Raw genomic sequence first — 16,892 nt, forward strand, 5'->3', positions numbered from 1 at the left:
GTTTTTCTAGTTTGCTATGTTTTTATGGTTAGCTTAAAGATTGAAGTTTCGATTATAGAAGTAGCTATTTGAGGTGGTTTTAAATGGTTTAAAGCTTGGGTTTTGTTGGTTATATGATGGGTAAGTTGTGGTAATGCTTGGGTGTGATTTCTGGGTTGATTGGTGAAGGTTTATGGCTGGTTTTAATGGAGAAAATGGCAGGGGAGCTATGTTCGTGGGGTCAAGTCGCGGCCCGCCCCTTCCTTTTGTACCAGGGAGGAGTTTTTCAAGGGTTAGGGTCGGGGTTCTTTTCCTATGGCTTGGGATTGAATCTACAAACCATTTTAGTACGATTCGAGATCCCGAGAGCGAGGTTTAGACCATGAACCTTTTATGATTTATTTTATTAGTTGAGTTTTATATTTGGTTATGACTAGGAGACCGCTAAGGAACCAAAGGATTGATCGATCTCAAAGGTCATTCTTTTATTATTTCATGCTCGAACAAGAGGTAAGAAAACTGCTCCCAGTTTGTGACATGCATGGTTATTGAGGAGGAATGTTGAGTGCTCTATATGTGGACATTTATTGCATTGTAAATGCTTAGCAGTCTTGCTTATCTGTGAATGGTATTGGCTTATTAGTCAGAAATGGCAATGGTGTCAGTATTGATTGTGAAGCTGCGACTTATTACTCAAGTTCGACAGTAGTACTGAGCATTGGTTGTATGTATTGGCTTATGAGTCAAGAACGGTATTAGCGTTTTTAAATGTAAGCCAAAAAGATTAGATCTAATCGACATAAGCATTATCAATATAAGCATGAAATGCTTGACCGACCTCAAGTTCGATGAAAACAAAAGCGCTTGTCTAGTCTAAAGGCTAGTTACTTACAGCCAAAGGCAAAAGGCTTAGGTGATTGTAATGTCACATGGCTTAGGGTGTGGAGCCCAAGTTCGTGACTCATTAGTCACTTATCTGATTGGGCTGCAAGCCTTAGCATGATTACCATAATGATATTCATTTATCTGATTAGGCTGTAAGCCCCAGCATGATTACCAGAACCATTATAGATATTCACTTATCTGATTGGGCTGCAAGCCCCAGCATGATTATCAGAATCATTTATTAATATTGTATACATGCAGTAATAAGTTTTCTTGCTGAGTCTTGGCTCACGGGTGCTATGTAGTGCAAGTAAAGGAAAAGAAAAGCTCACCCAACCTTGAGTGGAGAGCTTAGGTGGCGATGTGTACATATGCGTCCACTTGACCACCATGGCTAAGGTGTTTCTCAGGGAAACTAGGGGTTAACCCTATATTTTGCAGCTTAGGTTGGCGGGTTGTAATTTTTATACTGAAATGACTATTTTGGATTGTAAATAACTTTGTAAACACTTGTATTGGCCCATGAATGTTTTATGTTTTAAATAAAATATATCCATTCCTTTTGATCACAATTTCTCACCTAAGCCTATTAATAACACTTTGATTCACATTTATAACCAAATGGCTCGTTTAGTGAGTTAAGCACTGTTTAAAGTCCATAGTAACGCTCTTAGAGTAACCAGGGCATTACAACTTGGTATCAGAGCGTGCCAAGGTTTAGGGTTCCTATAGACTGGTTGGGCAAGTACACTCGCCACTGAAGACAAGCTTGACTCATGGTTTGGTAACTATTTATGTGTTTATGTGTTAACTGATTAAATGGAATATAAATGCTTTACCTGCTTACATGAGATACATTAATAAGGTTGGGCCTTGACTACTGCATCATAAGCAAGAACGTGCTTATTAGCACTGATATTGCTAGAACATGTTTATTAGTATTGTTAATCGTTGAGCTATTAACTGATAAATGTTAAATGGTAAATGCTATGATCATGTATCAATATGTTTATCTGTATGATTGTGGAACATGGATGAATATCTGCATGTTCTTGGACCGTGAGGCGGCAAGAGGTTTAGTTATCACTGCCTAACTAGCCGCATTGATCGTTTTAGCACAGTATAAGCTGTAGTTAAGATTCCAAGGCAGACAGATTCATCATCTGGCCAGGATGATCAGGGCCAAAATAACAGACAGGGTCAAGAGAATGACTAGAGTCAGATTCCACAAACATCTCTTGATAACTAGCAGCAGTTGTTTGCTGATTTACAAGCAAGAGTTATGGGGCAAGAAGAAGAAATTCGCCTCCTAAGATAACAACAGGTTCCTGCAGAGAACGTTTTACCTGAGGCACCACCTACAGTGGTGCCAACAGTTGAGCAGCTGCCAGAGGTTGGAAGAAATGGGAACCTCTTTATGAAAGGTTCAGGAAATAGCAACCTCTAGTTTTTGAAGGTAGTGTAGATCCAGCTAAGGTTGAGCAATGGATAAGCATGATTACCATCATCCTTGACTTTATGAGGGTGTCTGGTAATGAGAGGGTGGCCTGTGCCACATACATGTTTCAGGAGGATGCTCGAATTTGGTGGGAAGTGATATCCCAGACTAGAAACATCAATGCCCTGAGTTGGGAAGAGTTTGAGACTCTGTTTAACGAAAAGTATTACAATGATGCCATCAGGGCTGCTAATGCTGAAGAGTTCAGCAAATTACTTCAAGGGAGTCTATCAATGATTGAATATGCTCTAAAGTTTGATAGATTGGAAAAGTTTTCCATGGAGCTGGTGCCCATTGATGGGGCCATAAGGGAGAGTTTTCTCAAGGGGCTACAACCTAGATATGCTTGGGATGTTCGTATCACCACTGTGGCTGGAGTTACTACTTATGCACAGGTGGTTGAGAAGGTGCTCACAGCCGAGAGCAAGAGAACAAGATTTGGCGGGATAATGCAGCCAGAAGAGAGTTTAGGAGGGTAGGACCTCCATTTGTGGGTTCAGATAGGGGCGGAGGCCCCAGTGATTAGAAGAGGAAGGCTCCAGACACCTTCCCAGCTCCAAGCCATGATAGGCGACCACATGGTATTTCAATGGGCTGCCAGGGTAGCAGTGACGCCTGGAGGACTTATCCAGAGTGCCCTAGGTGTAAGAGACGCCACTTGGGGGAGTGCAGGGAAAAGGATTTCTTCTTATGTGGGGCAGTGAGACATTTCAAGAAAGATTTCCCAAAAGCAAGAAAGGAAGAACCCAGGAAGGCGGACAGCTCAGCCCCAGCTCAAGTGTTCGCATTGACTCAGACAGAAGCTGAGGCTTCACCCTCAGTAGTTACAGGTAAGCTTTTTAGTGTTGGAACCCCTTATACTGTTTTGATTGATTCTGGTGCTACACATTCTTTTGTTGATAGTAGAATTATTGATAGATTGTGTAGACCATATGATTATTATGCTGTGGGGTTCGGAACCTTATTACCCACTATGGAGTTAGTATTATCCAGGAGATGGGTCAGATCACTGCCAGTGACAGTAGAGGGCAGAGAGTTGTTAGTTGATTTGATAGAGTTGGTGATGACTGACTTTGATATGATTCTGGGTATGGATTGGTTGGTGAAGTATGGGGCAATCATAGATTGCAGAAGGAAGATGGTAACCTTTGAGCCTGAAGGTGAGGATCCTTTTGTATTTTTTGGCACTGTGCATGGAACCCGTATACCTATGATATCTATTTTGAGGGCTAGAGATCTATTGCAAGGAGGTTGCATAGGATTCTTAGCTAGTGTGGTTGATACCACTCAGGTCATGCCAGTGAGACCAGAGGAGACTAGTCTAGTTTGTGAGTTTCTGGATGTGTTTCCAGAAGATTTACCATGGTTGCCACCACTCAGAGAGATTGAATTTGTGATAGAAGTGGCACCAGGGATGGAGCCAGTGTCTAGAGAACCTTACAGAATGGCCCCAACAGAGTTAAAAGAACTAAAAGTACAACTGCAGGAGCTGTTAGATTTGGGTTTTATCAAACCTAGTTTCTCACCATGGGGTGCATCAATTCTGTTTGTGAAAAAGAAAGATGGTTCTCTGAGGATGTGTATTGATTACAGAGAACTGAACAAGTTAACAATTAAGAACAAGTATCCTCTGCCAAGGATAGATGATTTATTTAATCAGCTACAATGTAAAAGGGTATTCTCACAGATAGACCTTCGATCTGGTTATCATCAGCTGAGGGTCAAGGAGGGAGATATACCGAAGATTGCTTTTCGCACTAGATATGGGAATTATGAGTTCTTAGCCATGTCTTTTGGATTGACTAATGCTCCAGCTGCTTTTATGGATTTGATGAACAAGGTGCTCAAGGATTATTTGGACCAGTTTATGATCGTCTTCATCGATGATATTCTGGTTTATTCTCAGTCAGAGTCAGAGCCTGAGCAACATTTGAGGTTGGTTCTACAGAGACTAAGGGAACATAGACTGTTTGCAAAGTTCAAGAAGTGTGAGTTTTGGTTTTCTCAGGTAACTTTCCTTGGGCACATTGTCAGTAAGGAGGGGATTAAAGTAGATCCAGCCAAGATTGAGGCGGTCAGAGATTGGCCAAGGCCAAAGAATGCTTCAGAAGTTAGGAGTTTCCTTGGTTTGGCAGGTTATTAGAGAAAGTTTCATGGAAGGGTTCTCAAAGATTTCTACTCCATTGATTGAGCTGACACGCAAGAATCAGAGGTTTGTATGGGCAGATAAGTGTGAGAACAACTTTCAGGAACTGAAATAAAGGTTGATTACAACTCCAGTTCTAAGTCTTCCAACAGATTAGGAGAAGTTTGTGATTACTGTGATGCCTCACATTAAGGTTTGGGTTGTGTTTTGATGCTGTCAGGGAAGGTGATTGCTTATGCCTCACATCAGCTGAAAGAGTATGAACAGAGATATCCCACTCATGATTTAGAGTTGGCAACTGTGGTCTTTGCATTAAATGTATGGAGGCATTACCTTTATGGGGAGAAGTGTGAGATCTATACTGACCACAAGAGCCTGAAGTACTTCTTCACACAGAAAGACCTGAATATGAGACAAAGGCATTGGCTGAAGTTAGTAAAATATTATGATTGTGAAATCAAGGAAAGGCCAATGTTGTAGCTAATACGTTAAGCCGGAAGAGTCCGAGATAGATTTATAGTGCGAGGCTGATAGCGAGATAGTTAGCAGAAGATATGACTAGAGCTATGCTGTTGGAGAGAATCAAGGAGAGTCAACTGGGTGATCCACAGCTGATCAAGATTAGAGAGGATATTTTAGCTGGAGTATCCAGAGATTAAACAGTGTCTGATATGGATTTGTTGAGATACAAAGGACGGATATGTGTTCCGTTGGAAACAGTTATGAGACGGGAGATTCAAGATGAATCTCATACTACTCCTTACTCTTTGCATCTAGACACCACAAAGATGTATCAGGATATGAGATCATTGTATCGGTGGCCTGGGGTGAAGAGGGATGTGGTAGAGTATGTGGCTAAGTGCTTGACATGTCAACATGTCAAGGCTGAGCATCAGAGGCTGGCAGGGTTATTGCAGCCTCTGGATATCCTAGAGTGGAAATGGGAAGACACAACGATGGATTTCGTGGTGGGGTTACCTAGGACTGTTGATCAACACGATTCAATATGGGTTAATGTGGATCGATATACCAAGTCAGCTCACTTTCTTCCAGTGAGGACTACAGTTGACCAGCATGTAGATTTCTATGTGAGAGATATCGTGCACCTCCATGGAGCACCGAGGTCGATCGTGTTAGATCAGGACCCCACTTTCACTTCCAAATTTTGGGGAAGTTTGCAGAAGGCCATGGGAACATAGTTGAAGTTCAGTACTACTTATCATCCTCAAACAGATGGAAAATCTGAGAGGACGATTTAGATATTAGAAGACATGATGCAAGCATGTGTGCTGGGCTTTGGTGGGTCCTGGAATAAGTATCTACCTTTGATAAAGTTTTCCTACAATAACAACTATCACTCTACCATTGAGGTGGAACCTTTTGAGATATTGTATGGTAGGAAATGTAGATCTCCCACTCATTGGGATGAGACAGGAGAAAGGAGATACTTGGGTCCTGAAGCAGTTCAGAGGACCAATGAGCCATTGAGAAGATTAGAGCTCGGATGCTCGCTTCTCAAAGTAGACAGAAAAGTTATGCAGATCCCAAACACATGAACGTGGAGTTCCAGGTAGGAGACTATGTTTTCCTTAGAGTCTCGCCATGGAAATGGGTCAGAAGATTTGGGAAGAAGGGCAAGCTGAACCCTAGATTTTTGTAGGTCCATTTGAGATCCTGGAAAGGATTGGTCAGGTGGCTTACAGGTTGGCCTTACCACCGTAATTATCGGCCGTGTATAACGTATTTCATGTTTCGGCTCTTCGGAGGTATGTATTAGATGTGACTCATGTCTTGAGTTACGAAGATCTGGAGCTTGAGGCAGATCTCTCCTACGAGGAACAGCCAGTCCAGATACTAGACAGAAAGGACAAGGTCCTGAGGAATAAAACTATACCTTTGGTTAAGATCTTATGGTGGAACAACAAGGTCGAGGAAGTGACCTGGGAGCTAGAGTCAGATATGCAGAGTCAGTATCTTGAGCTGTTCAGGTAAATTTCGAGGAAAAAATTTGTGTAAGGAGGGGGTAGTTGTAATGTCTCAAATTCCCTAATGTGGTTTAAAGCCTGGATTGGGGGCCAGGAGGGCCATAATTGATTTATTATGCAATTAAATAATTATATGCATGATTATGTGAGTTATATTATTATATGATGATAAATGCATGCATGTGGGTCTACTATTCATTGAAAGGGTAATTTGGTAATTTGGCCTATTGAGGGCATATTTATATATTTTCAAGCATGTTTTTGAGATATGGATGAGGCCACATTATTATGTGGATATGTTCGAGCTATTTGGCATGAGACGATCTTAGAATGCATTTGTTGGGCTCGGGGTGAGTCTCGGGGTAATTTGATGCTTAGTACATTACCGTGAATTAGAGGGTAATGAATATGATTTATTAATTATTTGAGAATATTGGGAATAATGGGAATTGGAGGACGTTAATTAAAATTAGCGGGATAAGTGGGAAAGGATGATTTTGCCCTTGGGGGCTGTTAAGAAATTAAATTAGGCTTGGGGGAATTTTGGTCTTTTGACCAAGGGTTATATGTTAAAGTTAGAAAGCTGTAGAATGGTCGAAGCTGAAGCAAAATAGAGTTCTTTTCCTTCTCCCTCCCGATCATCTCTTTCTCTCCTTTCCTTCAGACTTTTGAAGCTCAATTTGAGGGTTCAAGCTTGGGAGTTAAGGTTTGAGGGTTTAGGCTTGTAATCAGTAGTTGAAGGGGATTCAAACCAGAGTTCAAGGTAAAGTTTCGGGCATTATTTTTCTGGTTTGCTCTATTTTTAAGGTTAGATTAAAGCTTGAAGTTTTGATTATAGAAGTGGCTATTTGAGGTGGTTTTAAATGGTTTTAAGCTTGGGTTTTGTTGGTTGAATGATGGGTAAGTTTTGGTAATGCTTGGGTGTGATTTATGGGTTTATTGGTAAAGGTTTATGGCTAGTTTTAATGGAGAAAATGGCAGGGGGGCTGTGTTCGTGGGGTCAAGTCGTGAGTTGGCCCAGGCAAGTCGCGGCCTGCCCCTGGTACCCCAGGCAGAGTGCTCTCTGACTTGGGAGTGCGCCGCGACTCACTAGGCCAAGTCGCGGCTCGCCCATTCGTTTTGTGCCAAGGAGGAGTTTTTCAAGGGTTAGGCTCGGGGTTCTTTTCCTAAGGCTCGGGATTGAATCTACTAACCATTTTAGTACGATTCTAGATCCCGGGAGCGAGGTTTAGACCATGAACCTTTTATGATTTATTTTATTAATGGAATTTCATATTTGGTTATGACTAGGTGACCGCTAAGGGACCAAAGGATTGATCAATCTCATAGGTCGTTATTTTATTATTTCATGCTCGAACCAGAGGTAAGAAAATTGCTCCCAGTTTATGACTTGCATGGTTATTGAGGAGGCATGTTGAGTGCTCTATATGTGGACATTGATTGCATTGTAAATGCTTAGTAGTCTTGCTTATCTGTGAATGGTACTAACTTATTAGTCAGAAACGACAATGGTGTCAGTATTGATTGTGAAGCTGTGACTTATTAGTCAAGTTCGACAGTAGTACTAAGCATTGGTTGTATGGTATTGGCTTATGAGTAAAGAACTGTATTAGCGTGTTTAAATGCATGCCGAAAAGATTAGATCTAATCGACATAAGCATTATCAACATAAGCATGAAATGCTTGACCGACCTCAAGTTTGATGAAAACAATAGCGCTTGTCTAGTCTAAAGGCTAGTTACTTAGAGCCAAAGCCAAAATGCTCAGGTGATCGTAATGTCACATAGCTTAGGGTGTGGAGCCCAAGTTCGTGACTCATTAGTCACTTATCTGATTGGGTTGCAAGCCTCAACATGATTACTATAATGATATTCATTTATCTAATTGGGATGCAAGCCCCATCATGATTACCAGAATCATTATTGATATTCACTTATCTGATTGGGCTGCAAGCCCCAACATGATTATCAGAATCATTTATTGATATTCTATACATGCAGTAATAAGTTTTCTTGCCGAGCCTTGGCTGACGGGTGCTATGTAGTGCAGCTAAAGGAAAAGAAAAGATCACCCAGCCTTGAGTGGAGTGCTTATGTGGCGATGTGTACATATGCGTCCACTTGACCACCACGACCAAGGTGTTTCTCAGGGGAACTAGGGGTTAACCCTATATTTTGCCGCTTAGGTCAGCAGGTTGTAATTTTTATACTGTAATGACTATTTTGGATTGTAAATAACTTTGTAAACACTTTTATGGGCCCATGTAAAGTTTTATGTTTTAAATAAAATATATCCATTCCTTTTGATCACAATTTCACCTTAGCCTATTAATAACACTTAGATGCACGTTTATAACTAAATGGCTCGTTTAGCGAGTTAAGCATTGTTTAAAGTCCACAGTAACGGTCTTGGAGTAACCAGGGCATTATAGTTGGGCACTTCAAGGGGGATTGCCTGAGATCGAAGAGGGGAGAACCAAGGAATGCGGATAGCCCGACTCCAGCTCGAGTGTCCTCCTTAATACAATCAGAGCCCGAGGCTGGTTCCTCGAAGAAGACAAGTTGGATTTCTATTTCTCATTCCTTTTTATTGTATTGATTAAGTCTGGTGCTACGTATCTCTTAGTAGAGACATAGATATGTGATACCTACTGTATGACTATTACGCTATGGGGCTTGTGATCTTGTGTCTGCCAGGGAAAGTTGGTTGTTTCCAGTAGATGGGTCAGAGTATTGTGGGTAGAAAGTTAGCAATAATAACTGATTGAGATGGTTATATGAGAATTTTGGTATGATCCTAAGTATGTATTAGTTTCCAAGTAAGGGACAACCATGGACTGTAAGGGAAGGATGGGGACTTCTGAGTTTAAAAGGAAGGACCCGATTGTGTTCACGGGATGCCTAGCTATTGTGGTTGGTGCCACTAGGGATTATATCAGTTAGACCAGAGGGAAACTTGATCGGTCAGTGATGTTCCAGATTGGTTTATAAGGATTTGCTAGGATTGCTGTCTTGACAAGGAAATTGAGTGTGCTACGAGATCAAGGCGAGAATAGAACCAGTATCAGAAAAGAATGATTCTAGCTGAGCAGACAGAATTAAAGGTTCAGTCAAAGATGTTATTTGACTTTAGGGTGATATGCCGGAGCATCTCACCATGGGACATGTCAACGCCATTTGTTAAGGAGAAGGCCAAGTACGCAAGAATGTGTATTGCATATTTATAGCCAAATAAAGTAATTGTTAAGAATAGATATCCATTGCCAAGAACGAAGGATGTATTTGTCTGGTTGCAAAGTAGGACAATGCGCTTAAGAATTGAACCTCGATATGGTTATTACCAGCTAAGGATCAAGGAAAAAGACATTTCAGGAATTACCTCTCGTATCAAGTATGATGAGATGGATCTTCAGTGAAGGCTCATGAACTTAATAATGACCCCGCTTTAACGACCCGGATTTGTTATTAAGGCTGAGTGCCTTGATTACTGTATCTGGAGGGCATAATTGGAATTATATGTGTGATTAATGGATTATACGTGTGATTATGTGATATAAAGGATTTGTGTGATAATGTGGCAAGATATGCATGTTTGTGTGCATTAAATATGCATGTGGGCCCAATTATGTAAATTGGGGCATGTTTCCAATTCTTGGTCATTAAGGGCATAAATACAATTATGTATGTGTTATTAGTTAGACCCCAGTGTTATGAGGATATATTTGAGATGTGTGGTTTGGGGCGATCCAGTGAGCAGATTAGCGGAATAGTCACAACGAGGTCTAATACCCAGCTCGAGGTGAGTCTAGGGGTGTTTTGGGAATGTAGTATGTATTCGATGTTGAATGGGAAATGAGTAACGGGTAATTATTTAGTGGTTATTTTGGTATGTTGGGATTAATTGCGAATTTATAGGGCTACTCGAGGTTTATCGGAAAATGGTGGCAAAAGATAGTAATGCCCTTTGGGGCGTTAAAGGGTAAGTTTTGGACCTATGGACATTTTGGTCTTTTGGCCAAGGGACAGACCAAACCTTGGAGTGACTCAGCCACTTAGATACTTTGGAAACTTTCAAAATGTGAGAGAACAAAGATGAATACTCAGCCTCTCTTATCTCTCTTGTTTTCTCTCTCTCACCGTCTTAGTTGGGGTTTTGGAAAATCGAAGGGAAAGGCTGGGAATTCACTGAGTTATTGAGGCTGTGATTGAAGGTTGGGGACTAGAATTGGATTAGGAGCAGCTTGGGGTCATGATTACACTGCTGAGGTAAGATCTATGCTTTGTTTTAGTAAATTTTCTGGTGGGTTTTAGGTGTTCTTGAGCATCAAAGCTCAGGATTGGGTTTTTGATTTTTAATGGAATTTTGATCTAGGGTAAGCTTGGGTTTTGTTGATGTTGGTGTGTTAGTGAAGTTCTAAGGCTGAATTTTGAGTTTGGGGTGTGTTTAGATTGGATTTCAGGGGTTTGAATTCAGAGATTATGTAGGTGGGAAAAACGAGAATTCTGGGATCATAGGGCGTAGCACCCCAGCACTGGAAGTGGGCGTCCTAGCGTTATGAAGGGGAAGCCCTATAGGAGGTCTCTAAATTAGTTGGCGCCCCAACACTATGCAGGGGAAGCCCTAGGGGGGTGCTATCTGACTTGGTCGGCGCCCTAGAAAAAACCTTTGGCGCCTCGGTGCTAGACCAGTCTCAGCAAAACCAATTATTAAGAGCTTGGGAAGGCATGGGGGCTCGGGGGATGGTTCCACCAACTCGCTAGGCGAGATTGGAATTCCTAAGAGCTTGGGATTGTTCTCGGAATTTGTTTATGGGGATTCAATTTTAATGATGTTATTATTTATGTTTGTGATTAGAATACTGCTAGGGCTTGGGACATGATCGTGCTCGAGGGTCGTTTATATTTAACTCGTGCTTGGACCAAAGGTAAGAAAATTATTTGTGCCTGTAGAGCAAGGCATGGCCCGATTAATTATGTTTATTGTTATGTGTGAATATTTGTAGTTGTTATGCTATGTTTGCATGGTTATGGTTGAATTGCAAAGGCAGGGATCGGCAAAGGCCGAGATCGGCAAAAACTGGAATCAATGAAGGCCGGGAACGACGATAAGCATGCTGAAAATAGGCTAAATGGAAAAAAGCATGCTGAATGCAGGCTGCCATGGTATTTCCATCCAGGGTGCTGTACTCACCCGTTCGATGAAGAATGTGAACCCTGTGCCTGGTAAAGCACCTAAATTGGCATAGGCCATTATGTGAATAGTCTGTTATCTGTTTAAAGTTGTGCTTTTACTGGATTGAATTGTCATATGTTATTTATGGAGTTTTCTTACTGGGCCTTGGCTCGTGGGGGCTCTATGGTGTAGGTAAGGGCAAAGGAAAGGTCAACCAAGCATGAGTTAGAGGGCATGGAGTGGTGCGTACATGTCTAGCCTACCTGGCTGCCACGACTGGGGTAGTTTTGAGGAACATGCTCTAAATGACCAATTTTTTTGCCTAGGTCGACTGTACAAAGACTTTGAGTTGTAAATATGTTTTAGAAAAATATTTTGGGGTCCCAATGTAACAACTTTATAATTTAAATGAATGTCCAACTTTTTATATTTAAATTTCATTAAACAAGTCTTTACTTTAATTTAATCACACTTTTTGGTCTAAAGCCTCGATTAGCGAGCTAATGGCACATTTTAAAATCGCATGGTTGCGACTCTAGGGTAGTAGGGAGTTACAACTTGGTATTAGAGCGTGCCAAGGTTTATGGTTCGTGGAGATTGACCGAACATGTAAGCTCGCTACTAGAGAGACGCTCGACTCAGGGTTGGTTGGTATTACGTGAAATATTTGTTTTGTTTGCTTATCTGAATTGCCTTATTTGCTAGAATAGAGAGCATGATGTATATATATGTATTTTTTGGGAATAAGACTTGATAATTTATGCATGAGCGTTATGGATTTGCGTCCTGATGTGCATATTATATATGGCTATTGTGTTGTTTGGCCCTGCTCGTTGTATAGTTATTGATATGAGTATCAGGGCTGATAGGTTAAGTCATTTGTTCAAGATATATTTGGAAGTTTTGTATCCAAGGCAAATCAGCTGGATCATAAATTGTTAATAGTGAGGTTGCAGATGACAGTTGAGGCCAGAATCCTCCATCTGCCCCCTGGGAATGACATCATATGTTTGCTGGCATTCAAGCAAGATTGAAAAAGCAAGAGGAAGAGATTAGGTGGTTGAGACAGCAGGTTTTATCAGGGAACACTGCCCTGTGTGTTTTGGCAACAATGAAACCAGCTACGGTTCAACCTGAGGGTCGAAACAAATGGGAAATACTATATGAAAGATTCTAGATGTGTTATCCTCCAGTTTTCGGGGGGAGGCTTGGACCCGTTCAGAGCTGAAGAGTAGATGGGAATGATTAGCTCCGTCCTTGACTATATAGGAGCGGAAGGCAATGATAGAGTGGCTTGTCCCATGTACATGTTGCGGGAGGATGCCCAAACATGGTGGAAAGTTGTATCCCAGACCCAGAATGTTGTCATGTTGGGTTGGGAGGAATTCAAACAATGGTTCAATGAGAGGCACTATTGTGACGCAATTTGAATTGCAAAGACCAATGAGTTTATGAACTTGGTTCAAGGTTGTAAGATAGTGACAAAGTATGTCAATGAATTTGATAGGTTGGACAAATATTTCTTTTGATTTGGTACCAACAGATGTGGCTTGGAAGGAGCAATTCATTTGGGGATTGAACTCTTGGATGGTCCAGAGTGTTAGGATCGCTCCAGTGTATGAGATTGTTAACTACGATTGGGCAGTAGGGAGGGCCCTTGTTATAGAGGATGCGAGTGATGAGACATGGAGTGAGAGTGTCGTAGGGCAGGAAGCCCAGGCAAGGGTATCCCTGTTTGCAGGATCAGTTGGGCGCGGATGCCCCAGTAATCAGAAAAGAAAGACCCCTGACAATTCTTCTACCCTTTGGTCTATGTCGGATGGGGTTATACTTTACAGGGTGGCCACCAGGGATGCAACGAGGTCTGGAGGAGTTATCCAGTATGTGCCAGGTGTAGGAGACATCATCAAGGAGAATGCCAAGTGAAGGCATGTTTTCTATGTGGAATAGTTGGGCACATCAAGAAGGATTGCCCGAATTCAAAGACGAAAGAGCTAAAAAGAACAAATAGCTCGACCCCAAGTCAGGTGTTCGTCTCAACGCAGTCAGAGCCTAAGGCTAGTCCCTCAGAGGCGGCATGTCAGCTTTCCAGTTCCTGTACTTTTATATTGGGCTGAACGAGTTTGGTACTACGTACCTCTTGGTAGAGACATAGATATGTGATACCCACTGTATGAATATTACGCTATGGGGCTTGAGACTTTATTGTCTACCGGGGGAAATTGTTAATTTCCAAGAGATGGGTTAGAGTATCACTGGTAGAAAGTTAGCAATAATAATTAATTGAGTTGGTTATATGATGGTTTGATGTGTTCCCGAGTATGTATTAATCTGCCGAGTAAGGGACAATCATGGATTGTAAAAAAATGATGGTGAATTCTGAGTTTAAAAGAAAAGTATCTGGTTGCAGTTATAGGATGCCTAGCTACTGTGAAAGGTACCACTAGGGTTACATCAGTTAGACCAGATGAAAAACTGGATCGACCAGTGAGGTTTCATATGGGTTTGCAAGAATTCGCGGGGATTGCTATCTCATCAAGCGAATGAGTGTGTGTTGACGCAGTTTTTTGCCAACAGTGTATTAAGAAATAATAAGGCATATTAGTGCTTAATGATAAACCGTAATGAAAAATAATTACAATTAACTCAAGAACAAATAATTTTTACGTGGTTCAGTGGTTAAAATCCACCTAGTCCACGAGTCCATATTATTGATGTTTCTCTCTCTATTTTGGTAGAGTTTTGGCATTACAGAATAATGTTCCCCTTTCTTGTCCAATATTTTTAGTATTTATAGGGGAATTCCATGGACAGGTTTGGGTAATTGCATGAGTCAATCACGCATTTGCAGAATGTCTACACTTAATACAAATAATTCCCATTTATATTGGGATATGATTTGATAACAAGATAGCAGGTTCCTATTATCTTAGATAATAAATACAATAGCCTGGTCATAAATAAACGTATAAAGGGGATCCCGAGTCTCTCAGGATCTCTGAGTATGCAATCTACTAGAATTACCACGAGCTGGATATCTCCTCCAAGCTTGTGTCTCGACAACTATTTAATATTCCGAGGTCGCGCTTCACAACCATCGTATCCTTAGCTCGAGATAAACTCAGGATGCCTAACACCACGTATGACCACTATGAATCTCGAGTTTCTCACATGGATAATAAGAAGATATTATTCCCCTTAATTATTTCTCCGTGTATTTATCTGCCAGTTGTACTTGAGCTGAGGGAATGAACTCGTGCTATAATTAGGGCACAACAGTGTGCAGTGGGATTAAGATAGAGATAGAAACGGTATCAGGGACATCATGAAGAATGACACTAGCTGAGCAGACAAAATTAAAGGTTCAGTTGAAGAGGTTATTTGACTTGAGGGTTGATCAGACGAAGCACCTCATCATGGGACACATCAACACCGTTTGTCAAGAAGAAGGTCAAGTCTGCGAGAATGTGTACTGCATATGGATAGCCAAATAAAGTAATTGTTAAGCACTGATATCTATTGCAAGGATGAAGGATTTATTTGCCCAATTGCAATGTAGGACAGAGCTCTTAGGAATTGACCCTCAATCTGGTTATTACAAACTGAGGATCAAGGAAAGAGACATTCCAAGAATTATCTCTCACACCAAGTATAATGTGATGGGTTATCAGCGAAGACTCTTGAACTGACCGATGCGTTAGCGGCCCACTTAAATTCAACAAGTAGGGAATACAAGGATGATTTGGAGAAGTCATATCTAGCTTGATCGAGAATGTTTTGGACTACTTCCGATTAAGAACAGAATAAGAGTAATACCTGTGTTGATAATTACTGAGGTTGAGGAAGCGGGGGATTACCAGCAAGGTTCCAGAAGGGATAAGTTTTGATTTCTCCAGATGATATTCGAGGTCATGTTATGGGAAGTGATGAGATCATTTATGACGTAAATAAGATAGAAACCGTAAAGAAATTGCTAAAGGAACACATTTAGGGTGAGAAGCAAAGTGAGTCCGGTAAGACACATTGGCTACTATTTGAAGCATCATCGAGGACAACCATATCTTGAATGAAGCAACGTAGAAACTAAAGGTTGTACGAATGGATTGTTGTGTGCCAGATTTTCAGAAGTTGAAGTAAGGGTTGATTCACATGCCATGGTATTAGAATATGAGCGTGATGGACTTGTACGTGAGAAAGGTGTGAAGGACGTTGTCCTTGCTTAAAGTGTGGAATTATAGTGTAGTACGTTATGAATTAGGGTGCGCCTGAGTGTAGACTGAAAATGGGATTGATTGTGCTTCACGGTGGATAAAGGGATAAGGACATAGATGCTCTACATGGGACCTTAAGTTGATAGTGATGCTGGTTAGCCATGGTTATAGTGAAGTAGTGACCGGGATTGGTATGGAACCTGTGATTGATAATTGGTAGATATACTTCTATGAATAATGAAATACAGAAAGAAGATCATGTAGGAATGGTTAAGAATCCTACCAATTTGGCATGGATAGGTTAAGATATGTGGATCGGATGAGTGATCTGATGGATGCTGACATCGAGGGGGAGATTTGGGACGAGTCTTAGGTTACCCCTTATAATTGTTGCATCCAGGAAGATTGAATGGGTGTTAAGGCCTAAACTTTATACACCGAGAGGCGTACTTCCTAATCTTTTAGCAAGTGAGAAACAATAAACAAAAGCCAAAAGGGCTATTATGACTCTAAGGTATCTTAGAGTTAGTGTGGAGGAATATAATTATGGATCATAAGGGTAAATCACCTCAGAATGCAGGTGAGTCGAGCGGATGGGAGAAGTGGTGACTTGACATATTAGATTAATACACTCGGGTTTATGTGAGTGAGTTCTTATCGAAATGCGTACGTGCGAAGGGAGACCGTACATCTCCATGGGACACTGAAATTGATAGTGTTGGATTAAGACCCTTTAGTTCCCAAGTTCTGAGAAAAGGCCATAGAGAGCGATGAATATAAGATTGGAATTGGGAATTAATGGTTACCTTCAGACATACCAACAACTTGAAGATACAAGTCATACTCTAAGTATTTTACTTTGAATGTGTAAGTTTTTGAGATAATGCGGTAGATACGTTCCTTGTGGTGGAATGTCATGGTGATGAATGTCAGTCGACGGATAGAGTGACGCTGAATAGAATATTGTGAGAAAAGGGACAAGGAGTACTCATTCCGAGAACTAAAACAAGGGACAG

This window comes from Humulus lupulus, chromosome 4 (assembly GCF_963169125.1).
Source record: "Humulus lupulus chromosome 4, drHumLupu1.1, whole genome shotgun sequence".
Classification (NCBI taxonomy): Eukaryota; Viridiplantae; Streptophyta; class Magnoliopsida; order Rosales; family Cannabaceae; genus Humulus; species Humulus lupulus.